Source organism: Canis aureus, chromosome 9 (assembly GCF_053574225.1).
Source record: "Canis aureus isolate CA01 chromosome 9, VMU_Caureus_v.1.0, whole genome shotgun sequence".
NCBI lineage: Eukaryota > Metazoa > Chordata > Mammalia > Carnivora > Canidae > Canis > Canis aureus.
Genome location: NC_135619.1, coordinates 62,712,071 through 62,736,258, shown reverse-complemented (window position 1 = coordinate 62,736,258; position 24,188 = coordinate 62,712,071). Strand labels below are relative to the sequence as shown.

General features: G+C 39.0%; 1 protein-coding gene across 16 annotated transcripts in view; it reads right to left on the bottom strand.

Annotated features, from left to right (window-relative positions):
* Nucleotides 1–5,850: 5,850 nt before the first annotated feature.
* Nucleotides 5,851–24,188, bottom strand: part of GPR65 (G protein-coupled receptor 65) — a 63,834-nt gene continuing 45,496 nt past the window's right edge. For 2 of the 16 annotated variants that reach the window (XR_013386686.1, XR_013386687.1), the window contains exons 11-14: nucleotides 17,016–17,141; nucleotides 12,797–13,140; nucleotides 6,981–7,396; nucleotides 5,855–6,767 (exon numbers count right to left, since the gene is read on the bottom strand). The gene's annotated coding sequence lies outside the window, so the exon portion shown is untranslated. The other 14 variants (XR_013386691.1, XR_013386689.1, XR_013386683.1 and 11 more) reach the window with 14 other exon arrangements.

Here is a 24,188-nt window from a genome sequence, read left to right as displayed (position 1 = left end):
GCTATGGGTGCTACATAGAGAAAGAATTTTGATTGGCCCTACTTAAGGTTGTTTCTGCACCAATCACTATAAACAATCAGTGTGGTATTGACTGGCTAGACTTGAATAATATGTCCATGGCTAGGAGATGGAGAGCTTTCATCAGAATCATGTTTGTTTTAGGATAGAAAGAATTCCCCAAAGATATGAGGGATGGATGCATGTAGGAGGATTAATACTGTTATCAGAAGAAGGGAGAACATTGGTTATGAATAGGCCAAAAGAAAGGGTATATCCTAATATCCTTCTGTAAACATTTCCCACCCTACTTCATCACGCCAGATACACATTTTTTAGGAGCGAAAGACTTGCAAAATGAGAAATAAGGTTTAAAATACATATTTTCAAATGTCAACACCAGTGAAAATAAAAAGTTTCCTATAAACTTAGGAAAAGATGTATTTTCCTGTAGTCATGGTGGCAAATGGCTACCAGAGCCAGTTTTGACCTGTTCCCATAGATCAAGGCAACTCATTTCAGTTGAACACGCAGTTAGCGGTTAATGAATTAACTAGTCAATGTTAGTCCTTCATTTCTAAAAGTCAATCAGTGATGTGCTCACTAAAGCAAACACATCAGGACTGCTAACCAACAAGAGTCTTACCCAAGTAATCATGCCTCTATAGATGGTTAACTTCACTGAACGTCTACCAAGTCCTTGAACTCTGTGCTACCCCCAAACCCAATATAATATCCATACTCTGTGCTGCTCAGAAGACTGGGTCTAATCAGCTTAACTCCCTTAGTGTAGTGAGCAATAAAGTATTACATATACACATTATCAAAGTCCACTGGTGCCAACACTTCACCAGTTTGAATGAAGCCTAGACAACTTACTTCCTTTTATATCCTTCTACCCTCTCCCCATTACTAATATGTGTCTTAAATATTTCTGCTACATACATTGAGAACCACGTTAGGCAGTGTTAAAATTTTTGCTTCAAAAACCAAAAATTTTGTTTCTATCAAACAATATTCAGAAAGCTCAAGAGGAGAAGGAAATTCTGTTGTATTTATCATATGTTCCCTCTTAATATATTCTTTCATACTTCCTAATATCCCATGATACTTTCTTTGAATTTACTTTAGGGGTGACTGGGTGATGGGCACTGAAGAGGGCACTTGATGGGATGAGCGCTGGGTGTTATACTATATGTTGGCAAATCAAACTTCAATAAAATAAAGAAAGAAAGAAAAAAAAAGAAAGAAAGAGAGAAAGAATTTGCTTTAGCCTTTCTTTTAGGGTAGGCTTGCTGGGGATGAATTCTTTTAAATTTTCCTTCACCTGAAGATATCTTAATTTCTCAGGATTCTCAAAGGATACTTTCTCTAGATGCAGAATTCTGAGGTGACAAGTCTCTTCTTTCAGCACTTGGCAAATCTGTCACTTTGTTCTAACCTCCCTTATTTCCTATGAGAAATCCGTTGTTCCAACTGTTTTTTCCTCTTATATACATAATGCATTTTTTCTCTCTCACTGCTTTCTAGATTATTTCTTTGTTTTTAGTGTTGAGAAGTTTGACTATGATATATCTTGGTGTAGATTTCTTTGAGTTTATCTTGTCTGGAATTTACTCAGAGTCACTTCTTGAATCTGTAGTTTTATGACTTTTTTATTTTCCTTTGCCAAATTTGGGAATCTTTTTTTAAAAATTTTTATTTATTTATTCATGGGAGACACACAGAGAGAGGCAGAGACATAGGCAGAGGGGGAAGCGGGCTCCATGCAGGAAACCTGATATGGGACTCAATCCCGGAACTCCAGGATCACACCCTGAGCCAAAGGCAGACCGTCAACCACTGAAGTCACCCAGGTGTCCCAAATTTGGGAACTTTTTAGCCATTATTTTTCTGAATACATTTTCAACCTCCATCTTCTTTTCCTCTCCTTCTGGGATGTGGTATAGTCACACATGTCACTGAGGCTTAATTTTTTCAATCTATTTTCTTTCTGTTATTCCAATTAGGTATCTTTATGTTCATGGATTCTTTCCTCTGTCCCCTCCACCCTTCTGTTGAGCCCATTCTTTTAGTTTTTTTTTATTTTTATTTTTTGTAATTTTCAGTTCTAAAATATCCATTTTATTTTTCTTTGTATCTTCTATTTCTTTGCTAAGCATTTTTGTTTTTTTCATTTGTTTCAAGTATTCTCATAATTGCTTGTCAAAGAATTTTTATGATGGCTGATTTAAAATCCTTGTCAGATGATTCTAACATCTGTGTCATCTTAGTGTCGGCAACTGTTGATCATCTTTTCTCACTCAGTTTGAGATCTTCCTATTTCTTGCTATAAGTGATTTTTGATTCAAGGCTTGACATTTTTGGGTATTATGTTACAAGACTCTGAATCTTATTTAAATCTTGTGTTTTAGTTTGCTTCCATAAATGTGATGATGCCCCCTCTATTTGGGGGGTAGAAGATTCTCCCCTTCTTCTCTCTGACACCAAAGGGGAGGGGATCTTTTTACTTTGTTATTGTAGAAGTGAAACTGAGGGACTTCCAAAACTGAGTCAGAAAGGCCACTTAGCTTCTACCAATCTCAGATGGCACTAACTCTCAGAGCCTTCAGATACATGCAAAGTGAGAAGCTCAGATACATGCAAAGAGAATACATGGAATAACTAGAAATGAGAGTCCCAAAGAATCCCAGCTGCTCTAGTGCCCTATCGTTTGAGCCTTCCTAGCCCAGGCACCACCTTTGTGGAATGAAGAAGTACTCAAGATGACCCAGCCCCATCAGCACCTAACTGCAACTTCTTTAGAGATCTCAAATGAGAACTGCCTAGCTAGAGTTTCTCAACCATGAGCTGGATAGTTCCGTGTAGGGGCTGGTGCAATATAACATATTTAGCAGGATCCCTGACCATTACTCACTAGATGATGGTAGCACCTTTCTAGTTATAACAATTAAAAATGTCTCCAGGATTTCCCATCTACTTGCCAGATGGGATGCTCCCTGAATTATGAATCACTTAATAAATCAATTAGATCTTCAAATTAAAAAAAAGTCTCCAAGCATTTGCAAATGTCCCTTGGGGAAAAATCACCCTTATTTGGTTAGCTGATCCCAGTCAACCCCTATATTTATGAGAAAAATAAGTGATTGTTATTGTTTTTAGGCCATTGTTTAAGGTTATTTGTTATACAGCAATTGATAATCAGAGGGGTGTGGGGGATGAAGAACTTCTTCTCTACAAGCTTATCTGATGTTAGCTGAAAAACTGGACTTTGTCAGAGTGATCAATAGTCTGCTTCTACTGTCCCTGGAATGTTTATGATGGGCTATCTATGGTATCAAGATAGGCATTTATTTATCATTTATAGGAGGACTTATAGAGAATTATAATAAAAACATACATATACATTATATAAAAATATACACAAAACAATTAAATGAGAATAAAAGGAAAATTTGGAAATCACTTAGGGAAATAGTCAAATAATTTTTTTAAGAAGAGGAAGTGTTTGCTGATTTCACTCCCCTCCCCCATTTTTCTAAAACCTAAGAGAAAAAAAGCACTTGGAGTTTTATTGTAAACTAATTTGTAAGTGCAATATGTTTTTGTGTCATTAAATTCTAAGAGGAATTTACAATATGAATTCTTAAATGAAGGACGTTGAAAAGGTCATCAACAAAGTTTTACTTTCACATAAGTTACAGAATAATTTCTCCTGTGACCAGGGACCTGACATTCAATCACAACTCAAGGGAAATATTTCTGTCAGAATGAGCCTGATGTAGCTCAGGTATTTTTGATGATTTAGCAAAACACCATGATAGTATTTGGAGAAAGAAATCAATCAGGAATATAATTTGAATAATGGCCAGTTGATCAGCAGCGCTACTTCTGGCAAACACATCTCATGAATTTAAGTCCTTCCTGTTAAGACCCGTGTTCTTAAAAATCTTATCATACATATGAAGGAATGTTTATTTTCCTTTTTTAAAAATTTTTGGGAGGTAGCAAATCCATGAAAGAAATCAAGTTATCAGTCAACAAATTAAAAAGGAAAAAATCGGGGATCCCTGGGTGGCGCAGCGGTTTGGCGCCTGCCTTTGGCCCAGGGCGCGATCCTGGAGACCCGGGATCGAATCCCACGTCGGGCTCCCGGTGCATGGAGCCTGCTTCTCCCTCTGCCTGTGTCTCTGCCTCTCTCTCTCTCTCTGTGACTATCATAAATAAATAAAAATTAAAAAAAAAATAAAAATAAAAAGGAAAAAATGATGAGGGAATAAAACACGCTCTGGATTCCCTCTATTACCTTTTTATGTGTTTGAGGGTTCCATCCAAAGAGTTTGACTCTTGCAATTGAAATTATGGTGAAAGATCTTTTTTTTTTTTTTTTTTTTGTAAAAGATCTTTATTAGCATTCCTAATAGCCAAAAATAAGTCAACAGAGACCCTAAAATCTTATGTTTTTTCCAGGTGTTTCTTTCCTCAATGTAAGGAGTGTAAATCTAGCTTTTGGTGGCAATACACTTCTTTCTTGAGAACAAACATCTCTCAAAGCCAGCATACCACTTGAGACAGCTTTTATTGTTTTTAAGGGATGTGTCCTCTGTAGTAAGTGACTGCCATGGGGTAGGCAAGCTTTGTTTTGGGGGATGTTTATTTATTTGCCTGGTGGCTCCAAGAAATCATCAGAGGTCCTTGAGTAGAAGGACCCAGGGCTACTGGTATGCTAAGGATGGGAAGCAGGCTCAGGAAAGGTAAATTGTGAAGTATGAAGTTCTGAGTCACCACCATAAAATCAGGATCTTTATTATGAAGACGCATTTATCATGTCCCTTGTGCCGCTATTTCTTCAAGATTTTATTTTAGTTTTCGGGATCCCTGGGTGGCGCAGCGGTTTGTCGCCTGCCTTTGGCCCAGGGCGGGATCCTGGAGACCCAGGATCGAGTCCACGTCGGGTTCCTGGTGCATGGAGCCTGCTTCTCCCTCTGCCTATGTCTCTGCCTCTCTCTCTCTCTCTCTCTCTGTGACTATCATAAATAAATAAAAATTAAAAAAAAAGATTTTATTTTAGTTTTCAATAATTAAACTGTAAACAGCTTTTAGTATCTGAATATCAGATGTACTAACATAGCCTAAGGAAATAATGTGTTTGATAGAGTCTGTTTCTTGATTCCTAGCAAATCCTAACAAATTATCTTTGGTCACCAGGTCAATCCAGGATCACTGAGCGGCGCAGGTGATTTGTAAATCCATACTGTGAGTGTGAATCCGGACTCTGTTTTGGAAAGGTATTCATTTTTTAATCTGTTGTTTTGACTCCTTGTGATGGCTTCCATAGTGTGACAGGGAAACAATTTACCTATAAACCATAGTGATAAAGGCTGTTCCTCCTACAGAAGTAGATCTTTGGAGCAGTTTATTAAGATGTTACCTTCTAGAAGCATCTTAATTCTTTCTGCTGAGAACTCGGAAATACACTGGGTCACTTTTTTCAGCCTGATTTCAGCCACTTTGGAACTTAAAGGTTTGAGCCCACATAGAAAGGGCACTGGCTGGATAATTCTTTCAAACTAAAATATACAAGTTAATCATGGATTTGAATCTCAATAGCTCCACAGGGTAGCTGAATGATATTGTGTAAGATTTTAATCTCTAACCTATAGTTCCCTTTTCTGTAAAATGAAGATAAGAATAATACTCTTCTCTCTTATGGTTGTTATATGAGTTAAATGAAATAACATGAGGTCCTTAGCCCAGATCCTGGCAAATAATAAGCCCTTGGAAAATATTAGCTTTTCTAATGATTGCAAATAATCATGAGGAAAGGAGAATTTATCAAGTTCAGTTTATTGTAGCTCAAAGAACTGGTAAAACAACTCTGTTTTCTTAATATAATTGTAGATAGTAGGAATGCTTTGGGATAATATATGACCTTAACTTGGAAGATCTCAGTGGATTATTTTGTAACATAATAAGAGAAAATAAGAAAAGGTCAAATTGTAATTTTCTAAGAGTGATTCCAATATAAATTACTGATTATATTTTTTTTAAGATTTTATTTATTTATTTATTCATGAGACACAGTGAGAGAGAGAGAGGCACAGACACAGGCAGAGGGAGAAGCAGGCTCCATGCAGGGAGCCTGACGTGGGACTCAATCCCGGGTTTCCAGGATCACACCCTGGGCTGAAGGCGGTGCTAAACCGCTGAGCCACCTGGGCTTCCCTGATTAATTTTTCTAATGGTAGAATATAAGAATTCATCAACTAGACAGACACATCTCTGCCTTTTAGGCACTCATTAGAAAACAGTCATTTTATTATGTCTAGGATGGTCCATTTTTCTCCAAACCTCTCAACTTACAGTGGGACTTCACCCTCCCACATCTGCTACAGTGAAACTAGTTGCTGCATCAGTTTGGCATAAGCAGAAATAGGAATATTTTATTCTTGCTATTTTGGACTGTGACTCATGTCTTCTTGTTCCTTAAAATTATTGTCTCAGGGTTAGATTTCTTGCAAACATTGCTTGTTTGGGCTGAGTGATAGTCTTCTTTTCAGTTCCTGTGAGCAATGTTTTGTTCCCCTTGAAAGTGTAAATTCCCCAACTATATTGTCTCATCTAGAGAAATGTTAGTGATGATGAGAAAACTGTGGTCTAGCAGAAAGGGCCTCTTGTCAGCCAGATCTGGGTTCTGATCCAGGTTCCATCTTGTTCAGGTTGTGCAGTCATGGGCAAGCCCTTTTCTCTCTTGGAACCTATTCCTTCACCTGTAAAATGGGAAGATACTACATTATTGCATACATGTAAAGCACCCAGAAAACTCCCCAGTTTATAGTATAAGCTCAACCAATGTCTCTTGATATTAAGATTAAAATTATGCCCATGAAAAAAAAAATTATGCCCATGATTCTTGTAATCTGGTAAGGCTGTTGAGACAATGTTATCCTACAATAGTGCATATGATGTAACAAGCACGGTACCTATTTGCAGAGTGGGCACTCCATAACTGAGAGCTATTAATATCATCAATACTTTGCTCCTTGCTCATAGACTTTTTAAGTGTTATATTGAGTCAGCGTGTGAGGGAAGAGGAGCAACAAGGAATCCTGATAAGTCAATGTCACCTCTCTCAGAACTTCTAAAAAGGTCATCTCAGCTCTCTTGCAAGAGCTTGGTGACAATGATGATGATCATGATGAGGATGAGGATGAGGATGAGGGTGATGGTAGTTGGCATTACTGGGCATTTACTCTAAGACACACATGGTGTTCAGCGCATTCTCTCATTTGTTCCTCCTAACGAATCTGTGAGGCACTATCTTGTGTCTCCCCAAAACACATCTTGGAGCAGATTCATGAGTTTACTTGGGAAGTAATCTCAGGAGCATGGTGATAACCTGGAAAATGGCACAAGGGAGAGAGAAGGTCAGGAAACAGTGGGATGAAGAGTGAGCGCTGCTGTGGGCAACTGGAGTCTAGAAGCATAAATTTCTCAAAGGGTCCCTGGATGTTAAGTGAGCAAGGCCACTTGTGCTTCTATTCCTTCTTACCTGGACCATTGTGCTCTAACTCCTGGGGCATGGATCATACAATAGTTATTGATTTAGGGAGCACACTATATCCTGCAGCATAGCACTGCCCTGACTGTGTGGGACTAGTGATCCTAGTTCAAGTGCTCAATGGTAATATCCTTTGCTGTAAAATTGAGATCGTTGGTCGGAAGCAAGAAAAATTTCCTGACAAAGGCCTCCCTTTTGAGGCCAGGTTAGGGAAAAGCATCACATTCTCTGTCCTTATTACCTACTGTCAGAACTCCCCAAGGAGAACTTGGTTTTTGCAAGACTCAAGCAGCTGGCAGGGTATTAGGAAACAATTGCACACATGCCTGTGGTAGAGAAGGGATGTGAATGCAAATGAGAGTGGGATGGGCACAGGGGGCTTGGCCAAGAGAGGGGAAGCTTGATGCTATTGGTAGAGGCTCCCAACATAGAGAGTCCAGAGGAGGAGCATTACTTGTAAAAGGACAAATTCTGATACCAAGAAATCCAATTTAAAGAATTCTTATAACCAGTAGTATTCTTGAGCCAAAGTCAAAGCACCTCCCCTGACCCCTGCCAAAAAAAAAAGAGGAAAATTTCAGAGTCAGTCTTAGAATTTTGTTGCCAAAAGAGATAATCTGGACCAATTGTTCCATTTTATTTAATAAACGAGGAAAATGGGGTTGGGAAGATGCAGCCACAGTCTATTTCAGGTACTTGGGAAAAAGTTGGGATGGAAGGACTTTGTGTAGACCTGAGATCATCAGTTTGTGAGGTTTCCTGAGTGAGAAGAAGCTCACAGAGCAGAGGACAGGGATCAAGCAAAGGCCTGTGCAGAAAGAGGTTGGGTTAACAGGATTAAAGAATTCTTGGGATACCAAATGGCAAATGCGGACTATTGTCACAGCTGGGTGCTCTACACAGGAGCTCATCACACTATTCTTGCTTTGTGCTCAGTTGAAACTTTTAATAATAAATAGAAAAGCATTCAGGGCAGGGGTGATGGGTGAGGTTGAGGTCAACATATGTCTAAGTGAAAATGAGAATGCAGTGTAGTAGGTCTGCCCGCAAACGTATCCAGGACATTAGGCAAGCCAGCAGAAAGGCATATTATGTATCTTGTGGTCGGGGAGGGGTGAGGCAGTCTTTCTGGGGGTGGTCAGGACAGAGGTGAGTCTTGAAAGACAGGATGAGAGAATGAAAGAGCCCAAATGTGAAGTCAGCAAGACTTGCCTTCAAATTTCTGCCCCACGACTGAGCTGGGATGAGTTATTTAAACTTTGTGTCTAATCTCTGAAAGAGTTCTAGCACTTTCCTTATATTGTTCAAGTCAGGGGGCTGCTGCAGAGATACTAGCTGTGGCTCACAGGGGAAAGAGCTCACTCAGCACACATTCCAAGTCATCTATAGTTTGTCTCCCTAAAAAGTCAGGAGCTACATTCCCCAAGCTTCCCGGTAGCCTGGTTCAACATGTGACCCAGATGTGGTCAAGCATTTGCACCTTCATAAGAGTAGAGAAGGCAGAAGTGAACAACATGGCTGCTGCTGGGCTAGGGGAAGCAGCTTCTTGTGGCAGTCAAATATGGGGGCATACAGTTCTGGGGTCACTGAGGTAGAGCTTCTGGTTCCTAGTCTCACTGGAGCCAATTGACGTGTAGCAACAATTCTGCTCTAACAGTCCTGTAGTATAGCAGACATTTTTCTTGACCTGTAAACCTTTCAGGCTGGGCTTTCTGGCCCTCTCAAAGCTCATATTGCCTCTTAAGATCTTATAATAAACCATTTTCTGTTTTATAAACAGAGGATTCTGTTTTCTACCAGTAAGAAGCCAGATAGGTGCCATACTTCTTTCCCTGAATCCCCAAATCCAAGCTGTCACCAACTCCCATTATGCAATATTTTCTGTCTGTCCACTTATCTCCTTCTTCTCTGCTGCTTCCCTTGGTCAGAGCACTACCATCTCTTGCTTAGGTCCTATCCATGGGCTTTTCCTCCACAGCCTCCCAGGGCTCAGTATCTCTGTAAGTCCAGTGTCACAACATACCAATGAATTCTCCACACAGACACCAGAGGCGTCTTCCTAAGGTGCCAATATATCTGTGACACACCCTCCCTGCTCACACAATCTAGACCTCAGCTATATGGAGTCATTTTCCATTACCAGTGTGGGCACTTGATCCTCCTGTCACCAAGACTGTGTGCATTTGTTCTTTCTACCTCGAACAGTCTCCTCTCTCTCTACCGGGAGAACTTCTTTCCATCTTTCAGGTCTCAGGAAGCATTTCTTGACTTCTCAAGTTCAAGTTAGTGGCCCTTGTACTTCTACAGTATCCTCCAAACGTATTGTACTTGGTGTTGTTTATTTATCTGGGTTCTTTCCTGGAAAAAAAGTCCTATGAGGGCTGGAGTTTTGTCTGTAGAATTAAGTTTGCCTTCAAAAACTTGAGGCACTCAGCCTGAAATATGTAGGCAGTCAATATAAACTAGTTAAATGGAGAATGGTGTCAAATGCCCCAGAAAGTTCTGAAGTAGAAGGATTGACCATTGTCCATGAATATTGGCAACCTGATGTCACTAATGACCTCAGTAAGGGTAGTTTCAGAGGCATATTATGATAGCCACTGGGTGGCCATTGATTTGTCACATCTTGGTTTACTCTATAGCTGGCCATGGTGTTCCGATGATGTGAGTGGGTAGGACAGGCAGTGGAAGCATCAGACAAATAAACTGTTCAAATTTTATTTTTCTTTAGAATAAGAACAACAATAACTCTAATTATAGTTAATCTATAATAATGAGTCTAGTCTGTATTGTATCCACCTTTCTGTCAACACAGTCATGAAATATAATTGTTCATATTATTTAATGGAGGAAGGGGGTCCCTGAAGATAAAAGTGTCCAGGGCCTCTGAGATGGTAATGCAGTCCTGAGTAACTTTGCTGACTTTACAGTCTAGTCTTGTCTCTGAGATTTATTTGTCATGAACTAGGTCACCTTCTTTCTTCTCTCACTCTCTGGTTCCACCCTTGGTGCTGGCTCTTCTACACTTCCTGAGTTGGCCTGGTTGGGGCAACCATATCCTCTGATATCTAACAGACTGTGGTTCAGAGAGGTCTTATCAGAGGGCCCTGAGAAGGGAAAAGTGACACTGTTTTTCATGATTTTCACAAAGATATCGGGTTCAGCATTTGGGCATGTCTATTTCTGTTTTTGCTCAGGGTTAATGAAGGCTACAAGTAAAGATATGATTTTCCTGGAACTGTTGAAGAAAGACCCAGCCAAACTCTGCCAACACAGCACAGTATCTGGAAACAAGAAGTACAGACTCTGCTTGGTGAAGCAATTAGCAATGACCACAAATGACTGGATGGTTGAAGTAACCCAGGGAAAATTAAAGGGGACCCTAAGTAATGAGTTCAACTTGAAGGATACTAGGAGGAGGAAAGAAAGGTTATCAGAAAACATGTTAACTTGCACACTCTTTTCTCTAAGGTAGCCTTTGTTCTAAGTAGAGGTCTGATTTGCTTTAGATAATGCATAGCATCAAACTGAGAAATTTCTCAGCTTTACTGGAATCTCAGCATTTTGTTCTTTTATTTTTTTTTTAAATTTAAATTCAATTTAGTTAATGCATACTCTATTATTAGTTTCAGGGGTAGAATTTAGTGACTCATCAGTTGCATATAACACCCAGTGCTCATTACATCCAGTGCCCTTCTTAATGTCCATCATCCAGTTACCCCATCCCCCCACCTGCCTCCCCTCCAGCAACTCTGTTTGTTTCCTAGAGTTCGGCATCTCTTATGGTCTGTCTCCCTCTTAATTTTCATCTTATTTTATCTTTCTTTCCCTTTCCCTATGTTTATCTGTTTTATTTCTTAAATTTCACATATGAGTGAAATCATGTGGTATTTGTCTTTCTCTGAATGACTTATTTCACTTAGCATAATATCCTCTAGCTCCATTCATATCATTGCAAATGACAAGATCTCATTCTTTTTCATGGCTGAGTAATTTTCCATTGTTCTATTCCACATCTTCTTTATCCATTCATCTGTTGATGGATATCTGAGCTCTTTCCATAGTTTGACTATTGTGGACATTGGTGCTATAAACATTGGGGTGTATGTGCCCCCTTCAAGTCACTATATTTGTATCCTTTGGATAAATACCTAGTAGTGCAATTGCTGGGTGGCAGGGTAGCTCTTTTTTTTTTTTTTTTAACTTTTTGAGGAACCTCCACAATTTTGCAAAGTGACTGCACCAATTTGCATTCCCACGAGAAGTCAAGAGGGTTCCCCTTTCTCTACATCTTTGCCAACACCTATTATTCTGAATTGTTAATTTTAGCCATTCTGTCTGGTGTGAGATGGTATTTCATTGTGGTTTCGGTTTGTGGTAAAGTTTCTTGGAAGCCCTAGCTCAGTATATGGTGGTGGTGGTGGTGGGGTTGTGGGCAGAGGCCAAAACAAAGGTTTTTTTCTTCCAAGGCTTTTCCTTTTGGGAACCACCTACAACCAACACACAAGGCCCTAGTTTGTGAGAGATGAAACTAAAAGCATGCATGCCCCAATCCCAACTCATTCTATGGCTCTAGAGTAAATGTTCTGTCTGCTTTGAGATTCTGCAAGTATAGTTTATCATATAAAATCATTAATCCATTCACTCTCTCAGGCTCCTTTGGAGTTCCAGATGCTGGTGATGTAAATATGAATAAAACTCCATCCCTGCCTGCTTTGCTGGCACTTTTCTTTGTAGCCTGACATCTAATATATTTACTGGTTTACATCTCTTTCCCCCATCCTCTGCCGCAATAAGACTATAATCTCTATGAGAATGGGAACTTTGCTCTTTTGCTCATTACTCTGAATTTAGTGCCTAGAACAGTGACTGGCATTGCAAGATAAATAATTGTTTCATGACTTTGTTTAATGAGTGAAATTATTTTATAATAATTATTAATCCTGAACAAACTGTTAAAAAGAAAAGTCCATGAGCTCAATTCAAAGCAATTTTTCATTACCATTCTCCAAAAATTTGGTTTTGAAAGTATTTATAAAGATGTGGTAAAATCAATGCGGAAACATCAACACTTTTCTTTAATAAAAACTCCACATAAATATGTAACAGGGCATTGCTGAGCTCTACATAAACATCTTACAAGTTATTAATTTTGAGAAATTTGAGTTACACTTGAACTAGCAATTGTCTCTAGTAACTTCTAAATATAGCATTCACCAACTCAATAATGCAATTTACCTTCTAGTTGTTTAAAGTAGTTGTTCCTTTGTGCAAGACTAGATCCTTTTCTAGAAAAGATTAATCTGTTTGCAATAATGTTTGCACATGTTCAAAGCCTGTTGGCCTGTATTGACATTTAAAAAAGAAAAAAAAGACTTGAGTTCTGAACCAAATCAAATGACTTTCCAGGAATGAGCCATATGGCTTTGTAAAATAATTTGATAGATGGAATTCAGCCTTCAGAATAGCAGGTATAGAAAGTTAGAATGTAGAATGGTTGCCTCTTGATGCCTGGAATTCCACTATTGAAGAGTCATTCTTTTGGGTCTCCAAAAGCCTCTTAATCTTTTCAGTTTTCCCTTCTAAATTTAGAGAACAAAGATACTCTAAGTTAGTATTTGCTAACTGTTTACCTGGAGGAACCAGAAAAAATTATGAATTAGTGAAGTAGGAGAGTGTATGATACCAGGAAGTTGGGAGGAGACCATGAAGTACAGATGCTTATGCTAACCAATTTCTAGCCAGAAGCATCTTTAAACCTTTTTATTTAGAAGGATGGCCATCTAGCTGGGGATGGGGATGGGATGCAGATGGTGGTGCTTGAAGCTAAGTTTGCATAGCAATTTGTATAAAATAAACACAACATCTATTGTTCACATCAAGAAGGAGTGGGGACAAAGTTACTGACAAAAATTATATAGGAGGAATAACTAAGTCTTCCTTAAGCTCTATCTTGTTGCTGTTATCCCCTGGCTCAAATTCATTATTATCCTGTGAGAACTGGGTCCCGTATTATACTGTTAGAGCAGTTGCATTCTCTAAAGATGCTGAAAATACCAATTTTTATAGGAAATGTCCTGGTTTTGCTGGTGATGGTTCAGGCCAGGTAGTCAGAAAAGACCTCCTTTTTTTAAATATGAGAGACACACAGAGAGAGGCAGAGACATAGACAGAGGGAGAAGCAGGCTCCTAGCAGGGAGCCCAATGCGGGACTCCATCCCTGGACCAGGATCACGACCCAAGCCAAAGGCAGATGCTCAACCCCTGAACTACCCAGGCATCCCAGAAAAGACATCCTTGATAACGTGACACCTGAGTACAGTCTTGATTGAGGAAAGTGAAAATATGAACCACAAGATTCCTTCCAAGAAAAAGGACAGAAGTGCTTAGCCCTGCGATTGGAGTGTGCTTGGGAGTCAGCAAGTGGCCATTGTGTCTGGAATGCAACAAGTTGGGGAAATATGGAAGAGACAAGAGCAGAGTCTCCTCTGCAAGTCAGGGAAACAGTTGGGCAGAAAAAGTAGAGCCAACAGGTCTAGTAAGGGCTTTAATGAGACCTTGATGGGAGTAGCATAGGAAGCCATTGGAGAGCTTTGACCACAAGAGTAGTGTGAGCTAACTTGGGTTTTAAAAGGATTGCTCTGGCTGAGGCTCTGGGGAGAATAGTTTATAAAGGAACAAGAGCAGAAGGAGAGGAAATATCAGGAGGCATATTGATTGGGATGAAGTTTAGCAGTGACAATATTGCCCAAAGAACAAGTAGCTTTAAATAGAAGTGGTTTCTCTCTCACTCTTAAGTCCAGAGCTTGAATTTCGATGTAGATGGTAGTTGTTTACCAAGTCCTCAGCAACTGGAAAACTTTCCAACTCATTGCTCTAAGGACTCAAGAATGCAGATAGAAAAGAGTAAGTATAAGGGTGCTTCTCTATGGGCTAAGGAGTCATCTGTGTACCAGAAAGTAGGGTGAGGACAAGATAAAGAAGCTACAAAGGGTATCTTACAACTACCTCTTAAGAAGGTTCCCAGAAATTCCATAGACATTTCTGCTTACATACCCTTGGCTACTCCAAGTTCTAAGGAAGGTTAGAAAATCTAAATCTGGAAGACCAGGTGCCTGGCTAAAAATTCTACTAGTATAAGGGGACGGGAGGAAGATATACATATTGGGAGGCAATGAGCAGTTTTGACCATAGGGCACTATTGCTGTAATCTAGGCGAGAGATGATGGTGATGGAGGTCGGGAGAAGTGGTCAAATTCTGGAAATAATTTGAACTAGAGGCAAGAGGAAATACTGATGCACTACCTTTAGGGTGTTAGGGAAAGAGAATAGTCAAGGATGATAAAGGTTTTGGCTTAAGCAGCTGAAAAATGGAACTAGGCTTAAGGATATTCTGAGTAAGCTTAAGGATAATCACAAGCTTGATTTTTGGGAAAGTTAGTTTTGACACTCAAGTGGAGATGTCAGGAAAGCAGTTGGATATACAAGCCTGGAGTTATAGAGAGACATCTGGCTTAGAAATAAAAATTTGTGATCTGTCTGCATAGATATGGTATTAAAAGCCATGATAACAAAAATCATCTAAGAATGAGTGTAGATAGGAAAGAGTAAACATAAGATACTGTGCCCAAGGCACTCCAAAATTTAGAGGTTGGGAAGACAAAGAAATGACCAGTAAAAAAGGCATAGAATCAAGACAGAAGACTCCCTAGAAGCTTAAGAGAGTAAGTATTACAAAAAAGAATAATACACTGTATCAAATTCTTATTGAGTAAGAAGAAGATTAATAACTGACCATTGGTTTTAACAACATGAAGCTTTTTGGTGATCTTGATGTGAACTGTTTCGATGAAAGAGTGAGGAAGAGAGCCTGCATGGAGTGGATTCAAGAGAGAAGGAAATTAGAGAAAGAAAGAGAGTGGGGCATCTGGGTGGCTTAGCGGTTAAGCATCTGCCTTTGGCTCAGGTCGTGATCCCAGGGTCCTGGGATTGAGCCCCACATCAGGCTCTCTGTATGGAGGCTGCTTCTCCCTCTGCATATGTCTCTACCTCTCTCTGTGTCTCTTATGAATAAATAAATAAAATGAGAGAGAGAGAGAGAGAGAGAGAGAGAGAGAGAGGAATCGGGCAAATACAGATGATTCTTTTTCCCCTGGGAGATACCTGTAAACATGAGCAAAGAAATGAGATAGTAGCTGGAGGAGGGCATGGAGTTTTTTTCCCCCCTTTTAAAAATGAGCTATATTGCAGCATGTTCTGTATGTTGATGGGAAAGATCCAGTGTGGAGGGAAATTTTGAAGACACAGGAGAGAAGGGAAAAAGTTGGACTAAATTCCCCAAGTAGATAAGAGGAGACAGTGCCCAGTGCACAGATGGAGGTTTTGGCTTCAGAAAGGAGCACAGACAATTCACCCAGGAGGGAAGGCAAATTACATGGGAACAGATGCAGGTAGGCAGTAGAGGCGGTATTGGGATCTAATGGAAATTCTCCCCTGATGGCTTCTGTTTTGTTGTTGAAATAGAATTCACACTCATCAGCTGAGAGTGAGGAGGAGGGCTGAGGAACTGGAGGTTTGTGGAGAGAACAGAAAATATGAAATAGCTCTGTGAGAGACTGGTCTGGTGAATGGACTATTGAAATATGATGGGATCCATGGGGCAGCTCTGTGGACCTGTGTTACGTCAGTGGTCATGAATTGAGTTTGTGAGTGTGGGAGGAGGTAGAGGTGGATGTCAGCAGAGTTGAGGATAAGCCGGGTTGGGGGCGGGGAGAGGGAGAAAGGAGTGGTTGGAGAGAGAGAAGAAGAGAGGTAAGAGTACATTGATTGAAGGGAATCATAAGGAAGAAGAGACCATACAATGTAATTCGGTCATGGGGTCCCTTGATAGGATGGGGGTAAGGGACAGTGGAATAAAGGTCTTGGATTCAATGGATCAACCATTGCCTTTCTTTGAAAAGTTGGCAAATCGTGCAAAATAGACATTACTACTTTTTGACATCATGTGTTAGACTATTGTTGGATTGCAATGAAAATAATCCCCCAAATTTCAGTGGCTTAAAAAAACACAAAACCATTATGATAACATTCAAGTTAATGGCAGCTTTCCTTTAGATAGTCATTTAATGACCCAAGTTGATGAAGGCTCTGCCAACTCCAACATATGACATCTGAGGGGCGTCTCACACCTTGCCACATCGGGCAGCCAGTAGTGAAAAAGAGCATAGAGGCACAGGTGTGAGGGGATTTGTGAGCCATGCTTGGAAGTGGCATGTATCACTTCAATTGGATTCCACTAAAGATGACTTAGTCACTTCTCTGGAGGAGGCACAGAGAAATGAGGTCTAGCTGTGTTCCCAGAAAGAAGGGGAGAGTGATTTTTGCAGATAATTCCTTTTAGCAATCCCTGTCATTAGCCCCTTTGGCCAGCATAATCCATTACATGAAACGTACTCACATACTCCTGAAGAAGGAAAACCCAAAATTTTATACAGTTGTCACGTCTATTTCAATGTCTAGGATTCTCAGGAGATGCTCAGATCTTTCCTTTAGGTCCACATATGGTTCTTCGAGTTCTAGCACCCTTCGAATTAAAAGACAAGTCAACTGTACTCCATCTGCCCTCCCAGTATAAAAAAGTAGAGAGAATAACCACAATAAACGCCCCCAAAGCAGTGCCTGATGCACAGCAATGATGTAATCCTACTGGGGAGATATTGGAAAGACCTTCCACCCCTATCAATAAAATGATTTGATAGACTCTGGGTTGGTCCTCTACACAGAACTTTCTTGTCCACTGTTCTCGGTGGCCCTGGGTGCGCATCTGCCCTTCTGGAGAATATTCTTGTTCATTTTCCCCATGTTCACATATGGAGTGGATATTGCTGAGTATGTTATTAGAAGCTGTACACCTTTCAGAACCCACTTTCTGCTGGTGCATGAGAGTAGTTTTATAAACATAAGCTTGTGGTTTCTAAGCAATAGAGTTTGTTCAAAAACTTGACAGGCTTCTGACCTGTTTCCAGTCAATTTCATGTGGTAGTAAATAAGCCCCCGGTTGTCTTCCAGACCTGACCTGAAGTCTCCTTTTCTTTCTCAGCACATCTCTCCTGCCCTTGTGGAATCTACACTGATGTCTGAAAGAGGCTATGGTGGCAAGGCCACATCCTCAATAACCTCTTTGCCACTGGGGCTGAGCCTCAATCTCCTTTTTCTTCTCTCTGTCTTTCTCTCTCTCTCCCTTGATCCACAAATCTTATTTTCTAGTATCTGGGGGTACAGAAACCATCAGTTATCTTAGCCCTCAGAAGCTCTGAATTTTGGAAGTCTTTTTATTCAATTCCACTTCAGCTGGAAAATAGTCAATTCTTGCCCAAGTTCTTTTTTTAAAGATTATTTATTTATTTATTCATCACACACACACACACACACACACGCACACACACACACACAGGCAGAGGGAGAAGCAGGCTCCATGCAGGGAGCCTGATGTGGGACTCGATCCTGGGTCTCCAGGATCGCGCCCTGGGCCAAAGGCAGGCGCCAAACCGCTGAGCCACCTGGGCTGCCCATTCTTGCCCATCATCTCTTTTTTGCGATACTTTGCTAAAAGTGAAAAATAGCAGCCAACATACACTAATATTAATTCTCTTTCCAACTGTTTTCCTTAGAGCTACAGACTTAATAGGCTTTTGGTCTGCCTTTCAAGTTATCATAGATGATAGTTTTACTTATTTTCCCCTGTGGATAACATAGGGCTTTAACTTTCCAGCTTTTGATATACATTTTCTTCCTTCAGTCTGAATGCTAAGCCATACTATACATTTCAGGTGTTTGTTATGGCACTCGTTTTTTTTCTGATTTCCATATTGATTGGGAAATATAGTAAACAAATAGACCCCTAACATTTGGTAGCTTAAACAAAAATGTGTTCCCCTCCGATGACAAGAGTTTAGGTCAGCAACAGTGGCATAATTTCCCAGGGATTCTTCAGGTGTGATAGTGAGTCTGCTATTTTTCACACTTGGCTGGCAAGGTAACGTGTCAGATAGCTATGGAGATGAATTCATGTAGACAAGACCAGATGAGTTTGTGATTCTTTCTCCTATTAGTTTTCAAGATAATGAGGTCTCCCAAATCCTTCTCCAAATACAACAAATTATTTGATAAGAATAACTATATGGATTTAAACATATCTGATATAGTAGGAATCTATTGTAGTTAATATGTTCCTTAAAAGTTAATATCTTTAGTTTTGATCTTGGGGAGCCTCTTCAAGTTGTTTCCTTTTAACATTGGGGTAACAACACGTTCCAGGATCATCTTGTGTATTTCTTGATGTTGTCCTGAGATTAGTCACATCTCCAAGAAGCCCTCATTTCAAATGAGTATTAGGGATGCTCAGTGCTAGTGGCTTGCGTTGTTTTTTTTTCCCAGAAATTTTCAGTGGCCAGATCTAGGACCAACTCATTGACACTGAATATCCTGTATACCCAGATTGTGATCCTGAAATGAGGGTTTCTTAAATATACATGCATATATATTCATAAGTATAACTTTGAATTATATCAGTATAAATTTATTCAATTCAAATTCAGGACAATTGAATTTTTATGTAACTTCTTCTAGCTTACATTTGTTTCTTCCTTCCCCTGTACTAAGCATACCTGTTATCTAGAACACAGGGAATGATAGAATTAATAGATCATAATTACTAACTTTGTTTTATCCTACATCATACACAATGTTTGTCCCACGATACTGATATCAATACAACTCCACCAAAGGATTATTGAAAAAATTTTTAAAAAAAATTTGTGTATGCTCATTCCACTCCTCCCTCTACCATTTTTTAGTTATACTGTAATCACACTGTCAGAGCATCTAAATATTATACACTCTAATCTTGCCTTATTAACTTTTTTTTAAGTAATCTTTATGCCCAATGTTGGCTCATGAGCCCCACTGCCTATTTTCATTTCAACTTAGTTCTATAAGCAACAGTATACCAGCATTTATACTGATGTCTCTAGACATGTTGTTGTGTCTGAAGTTTGTTCTCCAGTAGATTTAGGAAAGGGACAAGGGAATTCCTTGAATTCTTAGAGGTTGCTAATAGTTTGTTTAGAGCCTTTGATATTGAAACTCAATTTGGCTACTTACAAAACCTGTGGCTACAATCTTTTTCCTTGAATGTCTTAAATACCTTTCATCTTCTTCTAGACCGTTGTTTTTGAAGAGTCTGACAGCAGTCTAGTTTCATTTTCCTTATAAATCACTTGGTCATCTTCTCTAGATTTTTACAAATAAGTTTTGTTACACACAAGAGCCTGTTCCTAGCTCTACTTTGGGAATTATAAGAAAGGATCATGTCCAAGTGTGGAGGGAATCTGAAAAGGTTATGAAATACATTACGAGGTGAAGGGGGATATACTTGGCTTTGGAAAAGCAGTGGTCCAGAGCATAGGCTACAGGAGCAAGTGAGTGGCCCACCAACAAAGAGTCATTTACATCAATATCTTCCATGGAGTTGCCTGAAAATCTGTTGGAGAGTTAAACCCTGGGGAAGCATAGATTTCTGACAGTCCATGCAATCAGTAATCACTAGTAATCACTGTCTTGAGTACCAAAGAAAATAAAATATTATTTTGTAGTCATAGATTGCTGAGTCTGGTAATATGTTGGGTACATTTTCAGGAGTTTAGCAAAGTGATTAGAAATGAATGCAAGGATGCCTCCTCCTTTATATCAGTGTTGACCATCAAGATTATATAATAAAACAGAGGTCTCATGCACAATAGAGGAAAAAAAATTAAAAAATACTCCAAGACTCTGATTCTAGAAAGCTGACGGATCAAGTTAATAACAAAAACTTCCATAACATGTAGACAGGATATTGTATATAACATATAGCAGGTTTTCAAAATATGCTTCTTGGCCTCATCATGAAAGAAAGAAAATCTGCAGGGGAACAAAGTCAACAAGGAATGAAAAAACAGAACTATCTATAGGGCCTGGTGACATTACAGCCAAGTTCTAACAATTCAAAAAACAACTAATTCTCACCCTATCCAAACTGGTCTAGAAGATTGCAAAGGAGGGAAAAATCTTCATCACATATTATGCCATATGCTAAGCTCTATAGATGCAAAGAAAGCATTCATAATACCAATCATAATTATAATGTTAATACTAATTCATAATGGAAGTTTATGACAAATTTCTTTAACCTGAGAAAGGAAATCATAAAAAGGCCAAGAGCAAATATTAAACTTAATGGTAAAACTTGACAAGGATGTCTGTTGTGCCCAGTTTTATTTGACATTATTCTGGAAGTCCTAGTTAGCACGATAATGTTTGAAAATAGTACAAATGAAAAGCCTAGGTAAAGAAAAACCAAACATTCATTATTTGTGGGCAAAATTAATATCTAGATAAAAATGAACACAATTTAAAGACAAACAACAGAATTAACAAAAGACCTCAAAGTTGCTAATACTAGATATCTTATATAAAATTAATTCAATGTTGAGCATCAACAACAAGCAATTAAAGGATAAAATTTTTCCCCAAGTTTTTATTTAAACTCCAGTTGGTTAACATATAGTGTAATATTAGTTTCAAGAGTAGGATTTAGTGATTCATCACTTATATACAACACCCAGTGCTTATCACTCTCTAATCCCCATCACGTGTTAAAATCATCCCTCTACCAAGCTCCCCTCTGATGACCATCAGTTTGTTCTCTATAGTTAAGACTGTTTCTTGGTTTGCCTCTTTTTTTTCTCCCCATGTTCATTTGTTTTGTTTCTTAAATTCCACATATGAGTGAAATTATATGGTACTTGTCTTTTCTCTGACTTTTTTCACAGCATAATACTCTCAAGCTCCACCATGTCATTGCAAATGGCAAGATTTCATTCTTTTTTATGGCTGAGTAATATTCCATTGTATGTATATACACACCACATCTTCTTTGTCCATTCATCAGTCAATGGACATTTGGGTTCTTTCCATAGTTTTGCTATTGTTGATAATGTTGCTATAAACATCAGGGTGCAGGTATCCCTTGAATTAGTATTTTTGTTTCCTTTGGGTAAATACCCAGTAGTGCAATTGCTGGGTTGTAGGGTAATTCTACTTCTAACATTTTGAGGAACCTCCATACTGTTTTCCAGAGTGGCTGCACCAGTTTGCATTCCCACTATCAGTGTATGAGGGTTTCCATTTCCCCACATTCTGGCCAACATCTATTGTTCCCTGTATTGTTAACTTAACCATTCTGACAGGTGGGAGGTAATATCTCATTGTAGTTTTGATTTGCATTTCCCTGATGATAAGTAATGTTGAGCATCTTTTCATGTGTTTGTTAGTCATCTGTATGTCTTCTTTGGAAAAATGTCTATTCATGTGTTCTGACTATTTTTTAACTGAATTATTTGTGTTTTGTGTTTTGAGTTTTATAATTTCTTTATATATTTTGGATACTAATCCTTAAAGGATAAATTTTTAAGAATACTATTTACGGTATCAAAAATCCACAAGTGACAAAATCTGGAAGCAGCCTAGCGATAAATCTAAATAGATGCTTAAGATCTTTGTGGAGAATATTATAAAACTTTATTGAAGGGCATAAAGGAAGATTTACATGAAATAGAAACATATGCTAACTTCTGGATGAAAATTCAGAAATATCTAAAATTTCCCAAAATTTATCTGCAAAATTCAATGGAGTTCTAATCAATATCTCAAAAAAGTTTTCTAAAAAAACTTGATAAATTGATCCTAAAAGTCCAATGGAAGTGTAAAGAGCTAAAAAGAAAGTATTTTTGAAAAAGAAAGATTAATAAGGAGAGGAGGGCTCTCTTTACCAGATACAAAAAAATTTATTATATTTTTGTATATATTGTATACAAAATGTATTATAAAAAATAAATAAAAATTTATTATAAAGTTACATGGTAATTAACACAGTGTGGTAATGTTGCAGAAATAGACACAAAAGCTCAATGGAAGAAAAGAGTATATATACAAACTTAAATGCAAATTGGTTTTAAGAAATACAGGGAAAGTGGCATTCATAGTGAGGGAGGGATGGCCATTCAAGAAATGGTGTCAAAAAATTTGCTTCCTGTTGAAAGAATATAAAATGTAAAAGTATAACTAGAGTGTGACCACACACACATACAGCATTTATTAAAATAAATTTCAGATAGTGTTCTAAATATTGATCATATACTCCCCAACCTAAGGAAGTGACATACTTGTAACCTACATGAAGATTTGTAACCAGTGAAGTAAAGAAATGGGGGCAAAGAGGGTCTCAGGCTGGAGGACCAGCATATGTCTGTTGCAGAAAGCAGCAAGGCATGGATGGCAGAGGAGACCACTGGGATGGAAGTTTTGGGAAGGGGGGTAAATAGCCAGAGTTGAGATTTGATGTGGTGTCAGGATTACTTCAGACTATAAGCTCTCTTGGGCCATGTTATAAGTTTTGGAATCCACCCTAAGAGCAATTGAAGCCAAGAGAGTTTTCAGTGGGACAAGTCCTGATCAGACTTCTGAAAGATCTCTCTAGTTGCTGTGTGAATAATGGGTAGGAAGGGGCAGGAATTGACATGGAGAGATCACACTAGAGGTTATATCAAGTATCAGGAGGGCTTGAATTATGGAGGTATGGTATTGTGAGAGAGACATTTTAGAAGGAGATATCTAAAATGGGAAAAGGTCTCATGAGAAAAAGTGTATTTTATTATAGTTATTTCTGTAACTTCACACAGGAAAACTGAAGCTCAAAATGCAACGAGCCTTTCAAACATTGCTGAGGCTAACAAAAGTGGTCTGCTTCTTTATGTTCAGAGCTGAAGGATCAAGGAGGCACACAGGCCTGTTTCATTAAAAGAGAGTTGAGATGAAGGAGAGAATGCTAGAATCCCTGGGAGAGCTCTGTCTATATTATATATACTCTGGCCACTCCAACCTTCTAATTCAGACAGAAGACATTTTATTTGGGGGACAAAGTTCGGTGAATTATTGAGAATTTAATATGGTAAAATCCAATCATATTGTTGTCTTACTACTTCTAAGAAAGGGTATGGTGACCATTCTTGGGTGATGGGACAAAGCTTGTTGCACTTATAAAGGCTGAGCTCTTCACAACCCCCAGAAAAACATTTTCTCTCTTGGGAGATCTCCAGTAGTCCATGATGAAGTAACAGGCAGAGGGAAGGAAGGTGGCAAACTTTAAGTCAGGGACAGCGGCAGGTGTGCTGGTGAGGACTGAGCAGGAAGACAGGGTGATAGCCTGGCCCCATAAAGGGCAGGAGCATCACGGCTAGACATTCAAGTGAAGGGTCAGAGCTGGTCAGCAACATCATGTGGGACTCAGGGCCTGGACCTCTCACCATTTTCCCGGCATCCTGTGGAGTAAAATGAGTCCCAAGAATGTTTTCTCAAACTGAGCATCCCTCTGTCCTTATCCCAGGCCTGCTGAGAGCATCATGGCTGTAGAAAATTCTGGAGCCTCTTTCTTAAGAAGGGAACTTTCCTAAAGAGGCCCCTTTTGGTAGGTTCTGAGTTTTAACATTTTCTCTAGTAACTTTGGAATGGCTTACATTTATTATCCAGTACA